Source organism: Urocitellus parryii, chromosome 5, assembly GCF_045843805.1.
Source record: "Urocitellus parryii isolate mUroPar1 chromosome 5, mUroPar1.hap1, whole genome shotgun sequence".
In the NCBI taxonomy this organism is placed as follows: Eukaryota; Metazoa; Chordata; class Mammalia; order Rodentia; family Sciuridae; genus Urocitellus; species Urocitellus parryii.
In genome coordinates, this window is record NC_135535.1 from 115,632,185 (window position 1) to 115,651,802 (window position 19,618).

The 19,618-nt window shown below is 44.5% G+C and overlaps 1 pseudogene; it reads left to right on the forward strand.

Annotated features, from left to right (window-relative positions):
- The first annotated feature begins 16,946 nt into the window (after window positions 1-16,946).
- Window positions 16,947-18,184, forward strand: LOC144255177 (26S proteasome regulatory subunit 7 pseudogene; annotated as a pseudogene).
- Window positions 18,185-19,618: the final 1,434 nt, after the last annotated feature.

Genomic DNA, 19,618 nt, shown 5'->3' on the forward strand with positions numbered 1-19,618 from the left:
GTATCAGGGAATGGTGGCGGTTGGCATGGGATTGGCCTTAGCAACTTTGGTGTGTTGTGTGGGTGAGACATTGCTTCCCTGTCTAAGAAGGCAGCTGGGACTTGCTCCCTGAAGGGCTAGGAAGGGACTGTTGATCCCACACTCAGTATTAAGGCCAATGCTGATCTTAAGCCTTTGGGGCAGAGCAGGCCTTCCATTTGTCTCTGTGGCTCAGACCCCATGAGTCTGGGGTCTTTATTTCCTTCAGGGATTTGATGCTATATCTGGGCCAGATAATCCAGTTAACAGGACTGGGAAAGAAATGAAAGATAAGGCTCAGTCAGCAAATGAGCTGCCAGTAAGTCCCCCTGCTTCCAAGGAACACTGCCAGGTACAGGTTTCCCACCAGGGTGGGCCTGGGGGAACACTGCTTGGCCTTCTCAGCCATCCCTGCTGCAACCTGTCACTAGCCCATCTTCATTCTGGTTGTGTGGCACATGTTTGTGGAGAGCTAGGGACAGTGCAAAGGAGACCAAACCTTCCTTCAGGGAGCTCACTTGCTAAAGGGAGGAAGACTGAGGCCAAGCCAGGCAACAGGAAGTGAGCTAGGAAAACGTAGAGCATGGTGGGGGGTACCAGGATGGTGTCCAGGAATGTGCTGGGTGGTGCCACAAGGTGTGGTGACAAGTGCATGGAGTACTACATACATGGCATACGTTAAGGGTATCTGAGTGGCAGGCCACTCCCCTTTGCTAGGTGTGTGAATGGTAGGCCACTTACCCCATAGGCACAGCCCTGGGCATGAGGCCGTGGGTTGCAGTCCCTACGCTCCATGGCCCACTCCTGGATTGGTTGCTGCAAGGATATTAGCAGAAATTGCATTGGTGGCTGCCTGTAATCTGATTAGCTGCTGTCTGAGTATATATACATGGTAACTGTGCAGTAAAATTGGACCTGCTTCCTGCTTGGCCTCCAGAAATCTTGAATTGTGACTTCACAGCCATACTCTCCTCTACCTTGTTCCATGGACCTCCTTGCTGGATGAGAGAGAGCCCACACAACAAGGGAAGGTGGCCCCTCATCCAGGGAGGCTGGATGAGGTTTCAAGGGAGGTTCTGAGGGAGCAGAGGCTAGAAGGAGTGAGGAGTGAGATTTGAGGTTCAGGGGCCAAGTTCAGATAAAAGGATTGGCATGCTAAGGCCCAGGGGTGGCTTGTGGCGGCCTGTTCTCAGTGGAAGGAACTAGTGAGCCCAGGAGTGAGAGAGGGAGGAGAGGCCAGGCAAGGTTGAGGAAGGATCCTCAGAGGCCATGGGAGTGGACTGGAAGGACTGGACAGTCCACCTGGGCTGCTGTGAGATGCATGGCTGAGGGGGAGCCTTTCAGGCTGGGGCTTGGTTGCTCATTTCAGGAGGGTGACACCAAGGACGGGTTGGCTGCTCCTGGAGAAAAAACAGGTGAAAACATCTCAGAATTCCCCTCCCCCAGTGCCTGCAAGCGAAGCGAACCTGCAAGCCACGGGTGGGCGGGTCAGGACCAGCAACCAGCCAAGTGACAGCAGCTACACGCGCCGGTGGGGAACGCAGACCGGACCCACAAGGACAGGTCCGGCGGACGGCTGAGGGCTAGGCCCGTCCCCTCCCCCAGTGTCTGCAGGTAGGCGGGGGACTGTGAACACCAGCAGAGCGGGCCCAAAGCCTGCTGAGGGGCGGAACCGGCCCCTCCCCCAGTGCCTGCAAGCGAGGCGAACCTGCAAGCCACGGGTGGGCGGGTCAGGACCAGCAACCAGCCAAGTGACAGCAGCTACACGCGCCGGCGGGGAACGTGGACCGGACCCACTAGGACAGGTCCGGCGGATGGCTGAGGGCTAGGCCCGTCCCCTCCCCCAGTGTCTGCAGGTAGGCGGGGGACTGTGAACACCAGCAGAGCGGGCCCAAAGCCTGCTGAGGGGCGGAACCGGCCCCTCCCCCAGTGCCTGCAAGCTAGGCCAACCTGCAACCCATCGGGAGGTTAGGCCCAGCAACCTATGGAGTGACACAGGTGCCCCTGGCGCCTGCTGGGTAGGTGGACCTTTGACCGACCAGCAAAGCAGACCTAGGGCCTGCCAGCATGGTAGACGGATCACACTAATTGGAGGAGGATCACAGCCACTACCTGCCCTGCAAGGGTGATTTTTCAACTATACAAGAGCAATATAAATAAATAGAGGGGGAAAATATCAAAGACACAACAATTTCACCAAGCAGAAAGAAACGCCAGCAGTATGAAACGACAAGGAAAGAAAGGACCACAGGCAATGCAGGTCAACTCAACTTTAGAAGAGGTAATAGCTGCAACAGATGGAATGTCAGATAGAGAGCTCAGGACATACATGCTTCAGATGATCTGGAGTCTCAAGGAAGACATGATACAGCAAAATCAGACAATGAAAGATCACATTGACAAACAAATCCAGGAAGTAAAAGATCAATTTCACAGGGAGATAGAGGTAATAAAAAACAAACAAATAGAAATACTAGAAATGCAGGAAACAATAAACCAACTTAAAAACTCAATTGAGAATACTACCAGCAGAGTGGATCACTTAGAAGATAGAACATCAGACAATGAAGACAGAGTATTTCAACTTGAAAAGAACATAGATAGCTCAGCAAGTCTACTAAGAAACCATGAGCAGAACATTCAAGAGCTATGGGATAATATCAAAAGACCAAACTTAAGAGTCATTGGGATACAGGAAGGCACAGAGCTCCAAACCAAAGGATTAAGCAATCTATTCAGTGAAATAATACAAGAAAACTTCCCAGACTTGAAGAATGAGACAGAATCCCAAATCCTAGAAGCCTACAGGACGCTGAATGTGCAAAATCATAAGAGATCCACATCTAGACACATTATAATGAAGATGTCCAACATACAGAATAAGGAGAGAATTTTAAAAGCTACAAGGGAAAGGAAGCAGATTACATTTAGGGGTAAACCAATCAGAATAACAGCTGATCTCTCAACACAGACTCTAAAAGCTAGAAGATCCTGGAATAACATATTTCAAATGCTTAAAGAAAATGGATTCCAACCAAGAATCTTGTATCCGGCGAAATTAAGCTTCAGGTTAGAAGATGAAATTAAAACCTTCCACGATAAACAAAAGTTAAAAGAATTCACAGCTAGAAAACCATCTCTTCAAAAAATCCTTGGCAAAACATTACAGGAAGAGGAAATGGAAAATAACATTGAAAACCAACAATGGGAGGTAGGACAGTAAAGGGGGGAAAGTAGTCAAAGAGGATAACAAATCAGGTTTAGTAACATCAATAAACAAACATGGATAGAAGAACAAACCATATCTCAATAATAACCCTAAATGTTAATGGCTTAAACTCACCAATTAAGAGACACAGGCTAGTAGAATGGATCAAAAAACAAGACCCAACAATATGCTGTCTACAGGAGACGCATTTGATAGGAAAAGATATACATAGACTGAAGGTGAAAGGTTGGGAAAAATCATATCACTCATATGGACCGCGGAAACAAGCAGGAGTGTCCATACTCGTATCTAATAAAATAGATTTCAAGCCAAAGCTAATCAAAAGGGACAAAGAAGGACACTTCATACTGCTCAAGGGAACCATACACCAACAAGACATAACAATCATAAATATATATGCCCCAAATAATGGTGCAGCTGTGTTCATCAAGCAAACTCTTCTCAAGTTCAAGAGTCTAATAGACCACCATACAATAATCATGGGAGACTTCAACACACCTCTCTCACCACTGGACAGATCTTCCAAACAAAAGTTAAATAAGGAAACTATAGAACTCAATAACACAATTAACAACCTAGACTTAATTGACGTATATAGACTATACCACCCAACATCAAGTAGCTACACTTTTTTCTCAGCAGCACATGGAACCTTCTCAAAAATAGACCATATACTATGTCACAGGGCAACTCTTAGACAATACAAAGAGGTAGAGATAATACCATGCATCTTGTCTGATCATAATGGAATGAAACTGAAAATCAATGATAAAAGAAGAAAGGAAAAATCAAACATCACCTGGAGAATGAACAATAGGTTGCTGAGTGATCAATGGGTTTTAGAAGACATCAAGGAGGAAATTAAAAAATTCCTAGAGTTAAATGAAAACACAGACACAACATATCGGAATCTATGGGACACATTGAAAGCAGTTCTAAGAGGAAAATTCATTGCTTGGAGTTCATTCCTCAAAAAAAGAAAAAACCAACAAACAAATGATCTCATACTTCATCTCAAAATCCTAGAAAAAGAAGAGCAAAACAACAGCAAAAGAAGTAGAAGGCAAGAAATAATTAAAATCAGAGCTGAAATTAATGAAATTGAAACAAAAGAAACAATTGAAAAAATTGACAAAACTAAAAGCTGGTTCTTTGAAAAAATAAATAAAATTGACAGACCCTTAGCCATGCTAACGAAGAGAAGAAGAGAGAGAACCCAAATTACTAGCATACGGGATGAAAAAGGCAATATCACAACAGACACTTCAGAAATACAGAAGATAATCAGAAATTACTTTAAATCCTTATACTCCAATAAAATAGAAGATAGTGAAGGCATAGATAAATTCCTTGAGTCTTATGATCTGCCCAGATTGAGCCAGGAGGATATAGACAACCTAAACAGACCAATAACAATAGAGGAAATAGAAGAAACCATCAAAAGACTACCAACTAAGAAAAGCCCAGGACCGGATGGGTATACAGCAGAGTTTTACAAAACCTTTAAAGAGGAACTAACACCAATACTTTTCAAGCTATTTCAGGAAATAGAAAAAGAGGGAGAACTTCCAAATTCGTTCTACGAGGCCAACATTACCCTGATTCCGAAACCAGACAAAGACACTTCAAAGAAAGAAAACTACAGACCAATATCTCTAATGAACCTTGATGCAAAAATCCTCAATAAAATTCTGGTGAATCAGATTCAAATACATATCAAAAAAATTATACACCATGATCAAGTAGGATTCATCCCTGGTATGCAAGGTTGGTTCAATATACGGAAATCAATAAATGTTATCCACCACATCAATAGACTTAAAAATAAGAACCATATGATCATCTCGATAGATGCAGAAAAAGCTTTCGACAAAGTACAGCATCCCTTTATGTTCAAAACTCTAGAAAAATTAGGGATAAATGGATCATACCTCAACATTGTAAAAGCAATCTATGATAAGCCACAGGCCAGCATCATTCTGAATGGAGAAAAATTGAAGGCATTCCCTCTAAGATCTGGTACAAGACAGGGATGCCCTCTCTCACCACTTCTGTTCAACATAGTCCTCGAAACACTGGCCAGAGCAATTAGACAGACGAAAGAAATTAAAGGCATAAAAATAGGAAAAGAAGAACTTAAATTATCACTATTTGCAGATGATATGATTCTATACCTAGCAGACCCAAAAGGGTCTACAAAGACGCTATTAGAGCTAATAAATGAATTCAGCAAAGTGGCAGGATATAAGATCAACACGCATAAATCAAAGGCATTCCTGTATATCAGCGACAAATCCTCTGAAACAGAAATGAGGACAACTACTCCATTCACAATATCCCCCAAAAATATAAAATACTTGGGAATCAACCTAACAAAAGAGGTGAAAGATTTATACAATGAAAATTACAGAACCCTAAAGAAAGACATAGAAGAAGACCTTAGAAGATGGAAAAATATACCCTGCTCATGGATAGGCAGAACTAACATCATCAAAATGGCGATATTACCAAAAGTCCTATATAAGTTCAATGCAATGCCAATCAAAATCCCAACAGCATATCTTGTAGAAATCGATAAAAGAATCATGAAATTCATATGGAATAATAAAAGACCCAGAATAGCAAAAACAATACTAAGCAGGAAGTGTGAATCAGGCGGTATAGCGATACCAGACTTCAAACTATACTACAGAGCAATAGTAACAAAAACAGCATGGTACTGGTACCAAAACAGGCGGGTGGACCAATGGTACAGAATAGAGGACACAGTAACCAATCCACAAAACTACAACTATCTTATTTTTGATAAAGGGGCTAAAAGCATGCAATGGAGGAAGGATAGCATCTTCAACAAATGGTGCTGGGAAAACTGGAAATCCATTTGCACCAAAATGAATCTGAATCCCTATCTCTCGCCGTGCACAAAAGTTAACTCAAAATGGATCAAGGAGCTTGATATTAAATCAGAGACATGGCATCTGATAGAAGAAAAAGTTGGTTATGATCTACACGCTGTAGGATCGGGCTCCAAATTCCTCAATAGGACACCCATAGCGCTAGAGTTAACAAATAGAATCAACAAATGGGACTTACTCAAACTAAAAAGTTTTTTCTCAGCACAAGAAACAATAAGAGAGATAAACAGGGATCCTACATCCTGGGAACAAATCTTTACTCCACACACTTCAGATAGAGCCCTAATAACCAGAATATACAAAGAACTCAAAAAATTAGACAATAAGATAACAAATAACCCAATCAATAAATGGGCCAAGGACCTGAACAGACACTTCTCAGAGGAGGACATACAATCAATCAACAAGTACATGAAAAAATGCTCACCATCGCTAGCAGTCAGAGAAATGCAAATCAAAACTACCCTAAGATACCATCTCACTCCAGTAAGACTGGCAGCCATTATGAAGTCAAACAACAATAAGTGCTGGAGAGGATGCGGGGAAAAGGGCACTCTTGTTCATTGCTGGTGGGACTGCAAATTGGTGCAGCCAATTTGGAAAGCAGTATGGAGATTTCTTGGAAAGCTGGGAATGGAACCACCATTTGACCCAGCTATTCCCCTTCTCGGTCTATTCCCTAAAGCCCTAACAAGAGCATGCTACAGGGACACTGCTACATCGATGTTCATAGCAGCTCAATTCACGATAGCAAGACTGTGGAACCAGCCTAGATGCCCTTCAATAGATGAATGGATAAAAAAAAATGTGGCATTTATATACTATGGAGTATTACTCTGCATTAAAAAATGACAAAATCATAGAATTTGGAGGGAAATGGATGGCATTAGAGCAGATTATGCTAAGTGAAGCTAGTCAATCTTTAAAAAACAAATACCAAATGACTCCTTTGATATAAGGGGAGTAAACAAGGACAGGGTAGGGACGAAGAGCTTGAGAAGAAGATTTACATTAAACAGGGATGAGAGGTGGGAGGGAAAGGGAGTGAGAAGGGAAATTGCATGGAAATGGAAGGCGATCCTCAGGGTTATACAAAATGTCATATAAGAGGAAAGGAGGGGCAAGACAAGATAATACAAATGGAAGTAATGATTTACAGTAGAAGGGGTAGAGAGAGAAAAGGGGAGGGGAGGGGAGGGGAGGGGAGGGGGGATAGTAGAGAATAGGACAGACAGCAGAATACATCAGACACTAGAAAGGCAATATGTCAATCAATGGAAGGGAAACTGATGTGATACAGCAATTTGTATACGGGGTAAAAGCGGGAGTTCATAATCCACGTGAATCAACCGTGTAATATGATGTATTAAGAACTATGTAATGTTATGAACGACCAATAAAAAAAAAGACATAAAAGAAAAAAAAAACATCTCAGAATTCAAAGACCTGAGTATGGCAGAAGGGAGTGACGAAAAATTATGCAGCTGCCATAATAAAGAAGGAGCAGAAGAGCCAGAAGGCCAGCATGAAGGCCGTCCCCATGAGGTACCAGGCCACCCTGCCCAGGCCCAGGGTACAAGGAGACCATCAGTGCCTGTTGAGGGCCCCTGTGATGAGTTCAGCCCAGGGGTTTGTAGGGGAGGTGGACTGGCCTGGCTAGGGTCTCACACCCTCCTCTCCTCTTCTTGGCTGCTTGTGGTAGTCAGTGGCCAGGGATGAAAATGACCAGTAGAGAAAGAGGGGGTGGACCAGGCCAGGAGCAGTTGGTGAACACAAAGTTTACTTTCCTCTTCCAGCTGGCTGAACCATTTCCAGCTGGCTGAACCATGCACTTCCACTCTATCAACCCCAAGCATGTTGCCTTCCACCCTAAGCTCCACACTATGTTCATCAAGGGAGGAAAAGAGCTTGGACAGCCTGAGTGGAGTGACGCTTGTGAGATGTACTACACTGCATGAGTCCTGGGGACAGAGTCCCCTGAGTATGTGTTAGAGATGATCAGTGAGTTCCTGGGGTGCCCCTGCTCCCTGGGTGAGCATGTGTTTGATACTGCCAGCATGTATTTCTTTGTCTCATTTTTCCCTGGCTCTTTTTTTCTGTCTAACTGGAAACAAAGCCCTATTCCAAACATGCCATCTTGGTCAGTGTCCGTTATAGCTTTGGGTTTGCATACTTGGTGTGTTTGAGAACTAAATCTTCCAAGATAATCCTTCCAGATAACTGGTCATGTCTGTTGATTTGCAGGGACTTACATGGGAATAAGTCCCTCATCGAAAGCAGCATTGTCATTCTCAGGCAGAGCCTGGATAGAGCCATCCTTTACAAGTACGTCCTTCACTATGGCTGTGGCTCCAACTGTACCATCTACAAGCAGCTGCAGAAGTCGTGCGAGCACATGAACTGCTGCCTGTGTCAAGTCCTCCCTCCTGTGCTCTGGAGGTAAAGGGCCTCTCCCATGGAACCTGTGTCCTGGCCTGGGTGCTGCTGTGTGGAGCAGACTGCATGGTCTTCATGGGTCCTCTGCTGTGTGCTGCCCCTGCTGTGGTTTAACTTATGCAAGAGAGGAAATAGGAAGGAGAGAGGACGAAGCCAGAGGAAGGGCTGGGGCTGTGGGCAGAGTGGGCCCAGGTACCAGGAAGACTCTGGGACAATGCAGGGAACAGGGAGCTGTTGGCTGGCCCTTCCTGGAGGCGGCCAGGTGGTGACCAGAAACAGGACAGGTTATTGAGAGCCTCCCTGTTGGCCTCTGCTATTTGTCCTTGTCACATTTTGCTGGTGGCACTTGGGTGGCTTCCACATTCTACCTTCTGAATCCTTGGAAAGAATTCTCTGCACCTCTTCAGGTCCTCTGGCAGCTCTTTCTCTGTGGCCCTTTCTGTAGACACTGGCTGTCCTGGCCTGCCTGGGCACCCAGCCCTCTCCTGAGCTCTCCCCAGGGCCTAGGATTTAAAAATATGTTTTCTGAGCTGACCTCAAGCACCTGGGCTCCAAAGGTTCTCCTGCCTCATCCTCTTGAGTGGCTGTATGTGCACCATGATACCTGGCAGTACATCTAATTTTTATAAATTTAGTGTACTCTGAGGACTTCAGCTTTGAGGCAAAACTGGACTTCATCATATATTTCCACATGCAAAGATGGAGTTTCTGCTCTGACAAGTGCCACAGAGGGAGGGGCTAGAGTGGAGTCAGGAGAAGCTCCAGAGGATGCTATGCCCAAATCAGCATATGAACCCTGGCTAACTGTCACCTGGCAGGGATAGGGTAGAACTAGGGTGGCAGGGCCAACCAATGTGACAGCAGTGTGCACAGCACCTGCTTTGAGCCTCGGGAGTCCAGCTCAGCACCTGTCTTACTGCTACTTGTGTGTGTCTCTCTATACATAGGGCTTTTTTTTGGTACCAGGGATTGAACCCAGGGGTGCTTTACTACTGAGCCATGTCCCCAGCTCCTTTTACTTTTTTATGTTAAGAAGGATCTCCCTAAACAGTTTAGGGCCTCTTAAATTGCTGAGACTGGTCTCAAACTTGCAGTCTTCCTGCTTCAATCTCTGGAGTTGATAGGATAACAGGCAATTGTGCTCAGCTGTCTTTGTCCACCTTATGTCTTTCTTTCTTTCTTTCTTTCTTTCTTTCTTTCTTTCTTTCTCTCTTTCTTTCTTTCTTTCTTTCTTTCTTTCTTTCTTTCTTTGACAGTGCTGGTGATGGAACCCAGGGCCTTTTGCATACTAGGCAAGTGCTCTACCCCTGAGCTAGATCCCCAACTCTTTCATTCATTTTTACATTTTGAATCAGATTTTGCTAAGTTGCCCAGGCTGCCCTCAAACTTTTGATCCTCCTGCTTCAGCCTCCTAAATTGCCTGGAGTTCAGCCATGCACCATGGTGCTTGGCTAACCACTTTTGTTTTCTAATTATTTACAGTTAACATTACTGGATTTTCTAGGTCTATAATTATGTCTTTGGCAGCTGGCCCTCAGAGAAGACTTGAATTCAGCCCTTGCCCTGTACTGGGCACCTGCTAGTAGCTCATGTCTGCCGAGTAATCTACACCATCCTCTTTGGGGTGGGCGTTGCTGTTCCCAGTATGTACTCTGAAGTCATTTACCAGAACAGGACTCAGTTGCTAGTGAGAGATGAAGTTTTGGTATAAATATTTAACCTGGGTTTGATCATGTTTAAAGCTTTACCAGGCTTGCTAAACTGCATGACTAAGCAGAGACTTGGTTTTAAGCTCATCATTTTGGGTTGTCTGGGATTATTCTCTGCAGGGGTGTGCCCTGTCCATGGTAGCTGATGGAGTGAGTTCTGATCACCTCAGTTTACCAGAGTCCTCTTGTTTTCCTTTTTTTCCTTTCATTATCTGACTGAACTCCCCTGTTGCTGTTTATTTTTTAGACAGGGTCTCTAAGTTGCTAAGGCTGACCTCCAACCTGTGGTTCTCCTGCCTCAGCCTCACATGTGCCACTGTGTCTGGCTGCTCCCCTGTGTTTCTGTCTTCTGGGATGGTGCCTTGGGCTGGTGGGTTTTGAGATCTTAAGTGTGACATTTTTCTTGCTATCACCCATAGACTGGCATCAATATGATGGCATAATTTGCATGAAACCTCCTGGGACACTGGAGAAATTCTAGAACCTCTTTACTAATAAGATGAAGAAGAAAGTGGTGAAGGGGAAGATGATAGCAGCTGAGATCATGCTGGGCTGAATATTCAGCGCCCTCCAGACCTGGAACTCCATCAGCCTGCAAAACTTCTTCACCTAGTTCCAGAAGCTTTATTCTGTTATCCGAGTGCCTATGATTTACAAAGGCTAAGAAAAGCCCTGGAACAGCCTGGGCCTCGGAGACTAAGAAGTATCAGGCTTCCCCTAATCACCAGCAGTTCAGGTGTGAGTGGGCAGTGTCCCCTGACCTACTAGAGGTAAGGAGACCCTGTGACTACTGGGGCAGGTGCAGAGGAGGCAGGGGACCTTTCCATCCCTTCTTTTTTTGTACTACCTCTTGGAAATTCCCACCCACCCACCATGTTCCTCCTCCTGATTGCACCCCTGAGCCCACTCGCAGCACTGATCTTGAGTTCTTTCCAGAGCTAGGCAGAGTTGAAAAAAATGGATGGAGCCCATCATTGCCCCTTCAGCCACACTGTATCTTGGAGGTAGAGCTGGTGCTCTCTCTCTTTGAGCTTTCATGAGCATCCAGGGACTCCTGGACCCACCTCACTGCAGGATTTGGGACTGAGCATCAATGTGTCTCTGCTGCCCCAGAACCTCAACATGCCTGAAAGGAGGGAAGGTGAGGGAGATGGGACCCTCCCCTGAGCTCCCCTGCATAGGGCCTTGATCGCCTACCCAAGGGTTCTTTAGCCTCCAAGGAATTCACTCTGTAGCTCATGCCTCTTCTTTACCCGCTGCTTCAGGTGAAGAAACACCCATGGGAGTGTTTGAAAAAGCAGATGGGATTATTTTTGGAAAGAAGTGGGAATGCCCTGATTGAAAGCTGCCCTGTGAGGAGCAGACTGAGAAGGGATCTTGTCCTCCTTTTCCTGGTGGAAGATGCCAGACTCTGCTTATTGGAAGGACTCATCTCACTGTGCTCCATCCTCTGCCCCAGTTACTGCTCCCAAGATGCTCTACACAGCAACCTCCGCCATATCCTGGGCACATCTGAGAGGTATCCTAGGGTTTTTTGTTTGTATGTTTGTTTTTGTCAGAGGTTTCATAGCCATTTATCATAATTTTTATCTGGTTTTGAGGTAAGTGCTTGTCAGAGAAAGGCTGAGCACACTTTGGGAAAAAATAAAACCACAGTCATGTCACCACTTGCTCCTGTCACTTTCCTGGCATGTGTGTCATTGCTAGTGTTGTTAAATTCTGTGTTCTCCTGAATACCCTGACTTCAAAAAGCTTCACAGAGCCAGACACCATGACAGCACTGTCATCTCAGCTACTTGGGAGTCTGAGGCAGGAAGGTTGCTTTTACCCAAGAGCTTAAGGCTAGCCTGGGTAACTTAGTGGAACCATATCTGGAAAAACAAATGAATAATATAAAATACATGTTCTCCTGGGAGGACCTTCCTCTTCAAGCTCAACATGCCTTAGCATTGGTGCCAAGGCCTGCCTGCAGGTGTCACCTAGGAAAGCTGCAGAACCCACAGGAATGCTATCCCTGTTGTCTCACCTGTGCTGGTAGCTCTTGAAGTACACTGCCCCTGCTGGGTTAGCCATGGCCTTTAATGTGGTAGGGGAGACCTCTTCTGAGCTGCTGTGATTGGAGGATCAGGGTCTCTTCTGCTTCTGTTTGGGTTGAGCTTGGGTAACATCAGGTGGCCTTTCCTGAGCTCTTAGCAGCTGTGGGTTTCCTAAGTTTTAAAGACCCAGGCAGTTTCCGTGCCCTCTGTGAAAGAAGGGTGGTGATAAGGAAATCTACAAACAGCTGTACATGGGTTTGAGAAAAGAAAGAAGCATTTATTTCTGTGCCTGTGGGATATACACCATGTGTTGTTCCTTTTAAAAAGTGGCTTTGTATCTGAGCATGGTGGCACATGCCTATAATACCAGAGACTCCAGGATGTTGAGGCAGGAGGATCACAGTTCAAGGACAATCTTGGCAACTTAGGGAGGCTATGTCTCAAAATAAAAAAAGATTGAGTATGTAGCTTAGTGGTAGAGTGTCACTGGGTTCAATCCCAGTTTGTTTTTTTTTTTTTAAGTTTGCTTTGTGTTTAGTTCCACCTTCGCCAGACTGTCTGGTTCAAATCCTAGGCCCTGTGTGAATTCCTTTGCTGGAAACTGAGGGCCTCAATCCCTCAGCTGTGTAATGTGGGTGGATATGACTCCAGTGGGAGTCTGTTGGGATATGTGATGTCTTGTTGCACTGGGACCCATCCCAGTTCAGTTCCAGGGAACTTGTCCCACTTGCCACCCTGTGTCCCCTGGTCTGGGATTTGGTCCAGGTGTGCCATATGTTCCTTCTGCAGGGTATAAGTGGATTTCCCTTCTCTCCTAGGACATCAGACTGCACGGCAGGTTGGACGCAACCAACCACAGCTCACATTAGGTCTTGGTTCCCTTCCAAGAGTACTTGGTCAACTTGTGCCAAAGGTGCATGGCTGTAAGGGTTGTTGACTGGCTGGGCATCATCCCTGTCCTGCACTACTGTATGCAGCTGGTTCCTCCAAGAAAGAATTTTGTGAGCCAGCCTGAGGACATCTGGGATGCCCTCAAGGGAATCCCCTTCTCTCAGTTTCAGGAAAAATGGCTAAATGAGTAAGTTGTAAAGCTGCATTTATATAAGCACATCTTGGAATAATGATTCTTTATCATTTTGCCACTGAGCTAAATCCTCAGTCCTTTCTTAAATTTTTAATTTTTGACACGGGTCTTGCTAAGTTGTCTGGCCTGGCCTGAACTTGTGATCCTCCTGTCTCTGGATCAATGGGAATTGCAGGCTTGGCCACTGCACTGGGCATTCTTTCTCTTATAACTGTGTTAATGTGTGTTTACTCATTTATGTGACAAACACTTAGCACCTCTGTGTGTCCCAGGAAACAACTTTGAGTACTGCAAACCTTAGTTCATGGCTTCTGACTTTGCCTTTTAGCTGGAGTGGGGAGTGGTGAGTGAGTTTTTTGTAGGGCTCAAAGCAAGATCTTCCTTTTGCTGGCCATAAGGCTCAGGCCAGAGAACTGGCTGGAAGAAGCAGAAGACTTCCACACTCTCTGCTCTCTGATTGTGAGAATGGTGCACTGTCCCGAGTGTGGGAGGCTCAGTCCTCCTGGTGTGTGGATGTGTTGGTAGGCAAGAGTACAGAGAAAATGACCATGGGCTCACTGGGCCCTGCAGTGTGTACAAGACAGTGGCCATCCAGTGGGGAGAGGGACTAAGAACTGGAAAATTCACTGTTTTTGAGATTTGGATGCACAGAGCTTGCTGAAGGGTGAAGCAGGAGATGGGAGCCAGTTACTGTGGACACTCATATTCTGGCTTCTGCTAGGGGTACTGTGGCCCTACCATCAAAGGATGGAAAGTTTCTACGAGTCTCACTAAAGCTACAGCAAAGCCCTGGCTCCTCTCCATCATAACCCCTGTACTGAGAAGAAGCTGATGTATGGCCAGGGAGAAAATAGGGGGGTAAAACCCATAAATGGCCTAAGTGGTGGGATTCAGGGAGGGTGTTAAGAACAATTGTGAGGGGGTTAGGGTTGTGGCTCAGCATTAGAGTTATCTAGCACGTTCACGTGCACATGCGAGGCCCTGGATTTCATCCTCAGCACAACATAAAAATAAATAAATTAAATAAAGGTATTGTATCCAACTACAACTAAAAAGCATTTTTTTTAAAAGAACAACTTTGAGGAATATTGTAGAGGACCTTCAGAAAAAGTGGACAATGTTACCAACAGATGGGGGATTTCAGAAGAACAGTGGAAATCATGGGGTGTTAAGAAAATAGCTGAGTGGGAAGATGACACCTGAAGTGGATATGGAGACTCTTCTTGATGGCTCAGTAACCACCTGGAGACAGCAGGGGGAAGGGGCCAAAAACTGGAGAACTGGGAAATAGAAATGTCATGCTCACATAGAGAAGTTGCAGAGGGGAAAAGAGCAGAACAGAGCTTCTGAGGCCTGTGGGTGAAAACAAGGTGAGTAAAGAGGAGAAAGAGGCCAAAGGAAAGAAGAAGGATCATGCTTGAGTTTCCCAGCATGGAGAGCACCACGCCATAGAGCCTGCAGACTCCAGGAAGGACAGGGGCAGGTCACTCACATCCAGCACAGTCATGACTTCTGGGCACCAAAGAAAGATAGTCTTGAAGGCAGTTGGAGAAAAAGACTCACTGAATCCAGGGGACTGTGGAAAGGTGAATGGAGGAGGGAGAGATGGCATTTGTATAGGGTGCTAAGCCTTGCCATGGAGGCAGGCTCAGTCACATGCTGCAGATGCATTCTAAGGACGTTGAGCTAATGAACCAAAGTAGACCTCAAAATGGCAATTACCATGTGATTCCACCCAAGAGGTCCCTAGCATCTTCACACTCAGAGAAAGAGTAGTGTGGCTTGCCAAGGTTGGGGGAAGGGGAGTTAGTCTTTAATTAGGACAGAGTTTCAGTTTTGCAAGATGAAAAGAGTCCTGAAATTTGGTTGTGTGACAATGTGATGTCATTGACATATTGTATATTCTGGAAAATTGTTGAAATGGTAAAATTCAGGTTGAGTTTACTACCATTAAAAAAAAATAACTTTTAAACCAGGTGTGGTGCCATACCCCTGAAATCCCAGAGACTTGGGAGACCAAGTCAGGAGGATCACAACTTCAAGGCCAGCCTGAACAACTTAATGAGACCTTTTCTCAAAATAAGATTTAAGAAATGGCCTTGGATGTGGCTCAGTGGTTGAGTGCACCTAGGTTCACTCCCCATTACAAAAAAAATCATTATAATAATAATTATGTCTAATGTAATTCTGGCATGATTTCCTGAAGTTAGCACCATTGTATTTTGGGGATAAGGCCATTCTGTATAGTGGAGGCCATCCTGTGCACTGTAGGATGTTGAACAGTGTGCCAGGCCCCCACCTGGAAGGTGCTGATGGTCTTGCTTCCACCCCAGTTCTTAAAGGCATATGTGTCTCTGGGTATTGCGAGGCAATACACTTTGGGTAGAAGGGGGGCTTAAATACCCCTGTCCCCATTGAGAACTGTACTACAGAAGGACCTAGAGATGCAAAACTCTAAGCTAAATAAATGATAAACTGGAATACTAAGCAATAGGCAAAAGCCACAACAGGGCCAGGGCTGGGGCTGGGGCTTAGCTACAGAGCACTTATCTAGCTTGGCTGGGACCATAGGTTCCATCCCCAGCACCACAAAAAAGAAAAAAAGTCAAAGTAGGAGTCACAGAGGAATAGAGAACAAAGGTACCAAGTAGGACTAAACCCCAGGATGGAGAATCAAATCCAACCCCAAACCAAAATCCTGATAGGAGGAGTGGGCAGATCCATAGCTCTGTGGAGCTCTATGCCTCCTCTTCAGTGACAGATGGAACAAAAGGCAGGAGAATGAATATGGTACAGATGTTGTGGAGAAAACTACAGACCAGCCAGTCCCAGGTGGCACCCAGGAACTTCAGCACCCCATATGGCAGGACACACACCCTTCTCAGGTGTGCCCATGGGCACATGCAGCAAGACGGCTGCATTCTGAACTGGACCACTCTCAGTAACCTGAAGGTGCTGCAGTCCAAGGGCACAGGTTCCTAACCACGCTGAGCAGGTGGCTCTCTGGAAAATCCTTACATGCCTGGATCTGTTAACAGCATGCTTCTAAATAAGATCATCTTGGAGTGAGGAAAGATTCTTCAAAGAAGACATAGAAAGCAAAACCTACACAAGAAAAATTGTAGGGGGCTGGGCTGCACTCAGTGGCAGAGGTATGCCTAGAATGGGTGAGGCCCTAGGTTGCCTCCCCAACACCACACACACAAAAAGATTTTTAAAATCAAATTTAAGTAAAAAATTAAAATAAATCTGAATTAAATGTGAAAACAACTTTGCACTCATTTCCACACACAGATAACTGTCATGTGTGGAGTTCCCTGTCCCCTTACCCTCCCTGTCCACTGGGAGCCAGCTGCTATCATTAGGGATAAAGGCAGTGAGCTCAATTGTTCTCATCTCTTCTCTAGTTTTGGAATATTTTGAAATGAAAGCCAAATAGAAATGATTTTTGTAAAAATTTATTTTAGAGATGCTGTGTAATCACTGAGAAAGTAAGGAAGACACTTGCATTTCCTAAAAATGCTGAATTACCTCAGTGCTGATCAGTGGGAAATCAAAGAGGATGAGAAGGATGACAAGCCATCTGAGCTCTAGATAAGAGGGGATATTGCCTTGCTGAAAACTTACAGTCAGAGTACTTACTCATGGAAGATTAAGCAGGTTGAGGATGACATTCAACAACTTCTTAAGAAAATTAATGAGCTCACTGGTATTAAAGAATCTGACACTGGCCTGGCCCCACCAGCACTCTGGGATTTGGCTGCAGAGAAGCAAACTCTCCAGAGTGAACAGCCTTTACAGGTTGCAAGGTGTACAAGGATAATTAATGCTGATTCAGATGACCCAAAATACATTATCAATGTGAAACAGTTTGCCAAGTTCATGGTAGACCTCAGCGATCAGGTGGCACCTACTGACATTGAAGAAGGGATGAGAGTTGGTGTGGACAGAAATAAGTATCAAATCCACATTCCACTGCTTCCTAAGATTGACACAACAGTTACCATGATGCAAATGGAGAAAAAACCTGATGTCACTTACAGTGATGTTGGTGGTAGTAAGGAACAGAGAGGTTTGTTAACCTTGGCATTGAGCCTCCCAAGAGTGTGCTGCTGTTTGGTCCCCCAGGCACAGCCAAGGCAGTTGCTAATAGGACTGATGCTTGCTTCATTCGAGTTATTGGATCTGAACTTGTACAGAAATATGTTGCAGAGGGGGCTCCAATGGTTCATGAGCTTTTTGAAATGGCCAGCACAAAAAAAAGCCTGCCTTATCTTCTTTGATGAAATCGATGCCGTTGGGGGCTCGGTTTGATGATGGTGCTGGAGGTGACAATGAAGTACAGAGAACAATGTTGAAACTGATTAATCAGCTGGAAGTTTTTGATCCTTGAGGCAACATTAAAGTGCTGATGGCCACCAACAGACCTCATACTCTAGACCCAGCACTGATGAGGCCAGGGATATTGGATACAGGATTGAATTTAGTTTACCTGATTCAGAGGGTCAGACTCACATCTTTAAGATTCATTCTCCTTCAATTAGTGTTGAAAGAGATATCAGATTTGAATTGTTAGCATGACAATGTCCAAATAGCACTGGTGCTGAGATTAGAAGTGTCTGCACAAAAGCTGGTATGTTTGCAATCCGAGCATGGCAAAAAATTGCTACTGAGAAGGATTTCTTGGAAGCTGTAAATAAGTCATTAAATCTTATGCCAAATTCAATGCTGCTCCTCGCTACATGACATACAACTGAACCTCAAAGGCTTTCAAATGAAAACTTCAGTTAGAATCTTAAGCTTATAAAGACTTGTTAATACCAATACCACCTCACACATAAAAAAATGGTTTAAAAATTGTAAAAAAAAAATTATTTATTTGATGCCAGGGATTGAAACCAGGGGTGCTCAACCACTGAGTTACATCTCTAGCCCCTTTTTAATTTTTTTAATTTTGAGACAGGGCCTCACTAAATTGCTGAGGATAGCCTTGAACTTGCATTCCTTCTGCATCATCCTCCTGAGTTGCTGGGATCACAGGTGTGCCATACACTTGGCTATTTTGTTCAGTTTTCATTTGATTCGCTCTGTGTGTCTGTTTTCACAATGTATTGATATCACCATTAAAATCTGAGCATTCTGGACCTTGCTTTTCCTTGTCTTGAGTCTGCTCAGTGCTCTCACTGCTGCCCTAGTCTCTGTCTTGATCTCTTCATTCAGAGCCAGTTTCTTAACTTCATGGAGAGCAGGAAGAAGTTGCTGTGTGTGGATGAGTATCTCTTTTGATCCTGGTTGAGTTTGCTGCCTCTGGTAAGCCTGGTTCCCTATACAGAAAACTCCACTGAGTACTTGAGTCTCATGCCTGCTCCAATCCTGGACTGTTTTCTAGAGACTCACTACAGGCTGCAACAGCTTCAGAAGATCTCAGAAGATCTCTTGGAGGTTTTGGTTGGGGGTTGGGTGTCAGGTTCTTGATTAGCAAAAGCAAGTTACAAGCTGAACATTGAATGCTTGTGGGTCTTCTGTCTTGAAGGGCAGGTTGGGGAAAATGCTAAGAAATAATAAGGGAATTGCTGAAATAAGAAGTCATTATTTCTTAGGATTGAAGTTTGACTTCCCAGAGTTGATTCTGGTTTAGTAAATAGAGCTTACAAGAACAGTAGCTGTTTGTTATTTATGACTGTTAGATGGTGCTATAAACGTCACACATTTCATAGTTGCTATCTTTCCTTATTATGCTTTTTGAGGTAAAGAAAATGGTATAAGGACTTGGGAGTCAATTTAACAAAAGAGGTAAAAGATCTCTACAATGAAAATTACAGAACTCTAAAGAAAATAATTGAAGAAGACCTTCCTTAGAAGATGGAAAGATCTTCATGCTCCTGGATAGGCAGAATTAATATTGTCAAAAGTGCTATACAGATTCAGTGCAATTCCAATTAAAATCCCTAAGTCATTCCTCATAGAAATAAAAAAAAGCAATCATGAAATTCATTTGGAAAAATAAGAGACCCAGAATAGCCAAAGTAATCTTTAGTAAAAAGAGTGAAGCAAGATGCATTACAATACCAGACCTTAAACTATATTACAAAGCCACAGTAATAAAAACAGCATGATATTGGCACTGAAATAGACATATATTCCAATGGTACAGAATACAAGACACAGAGACAAATCCATGTAAATACAGT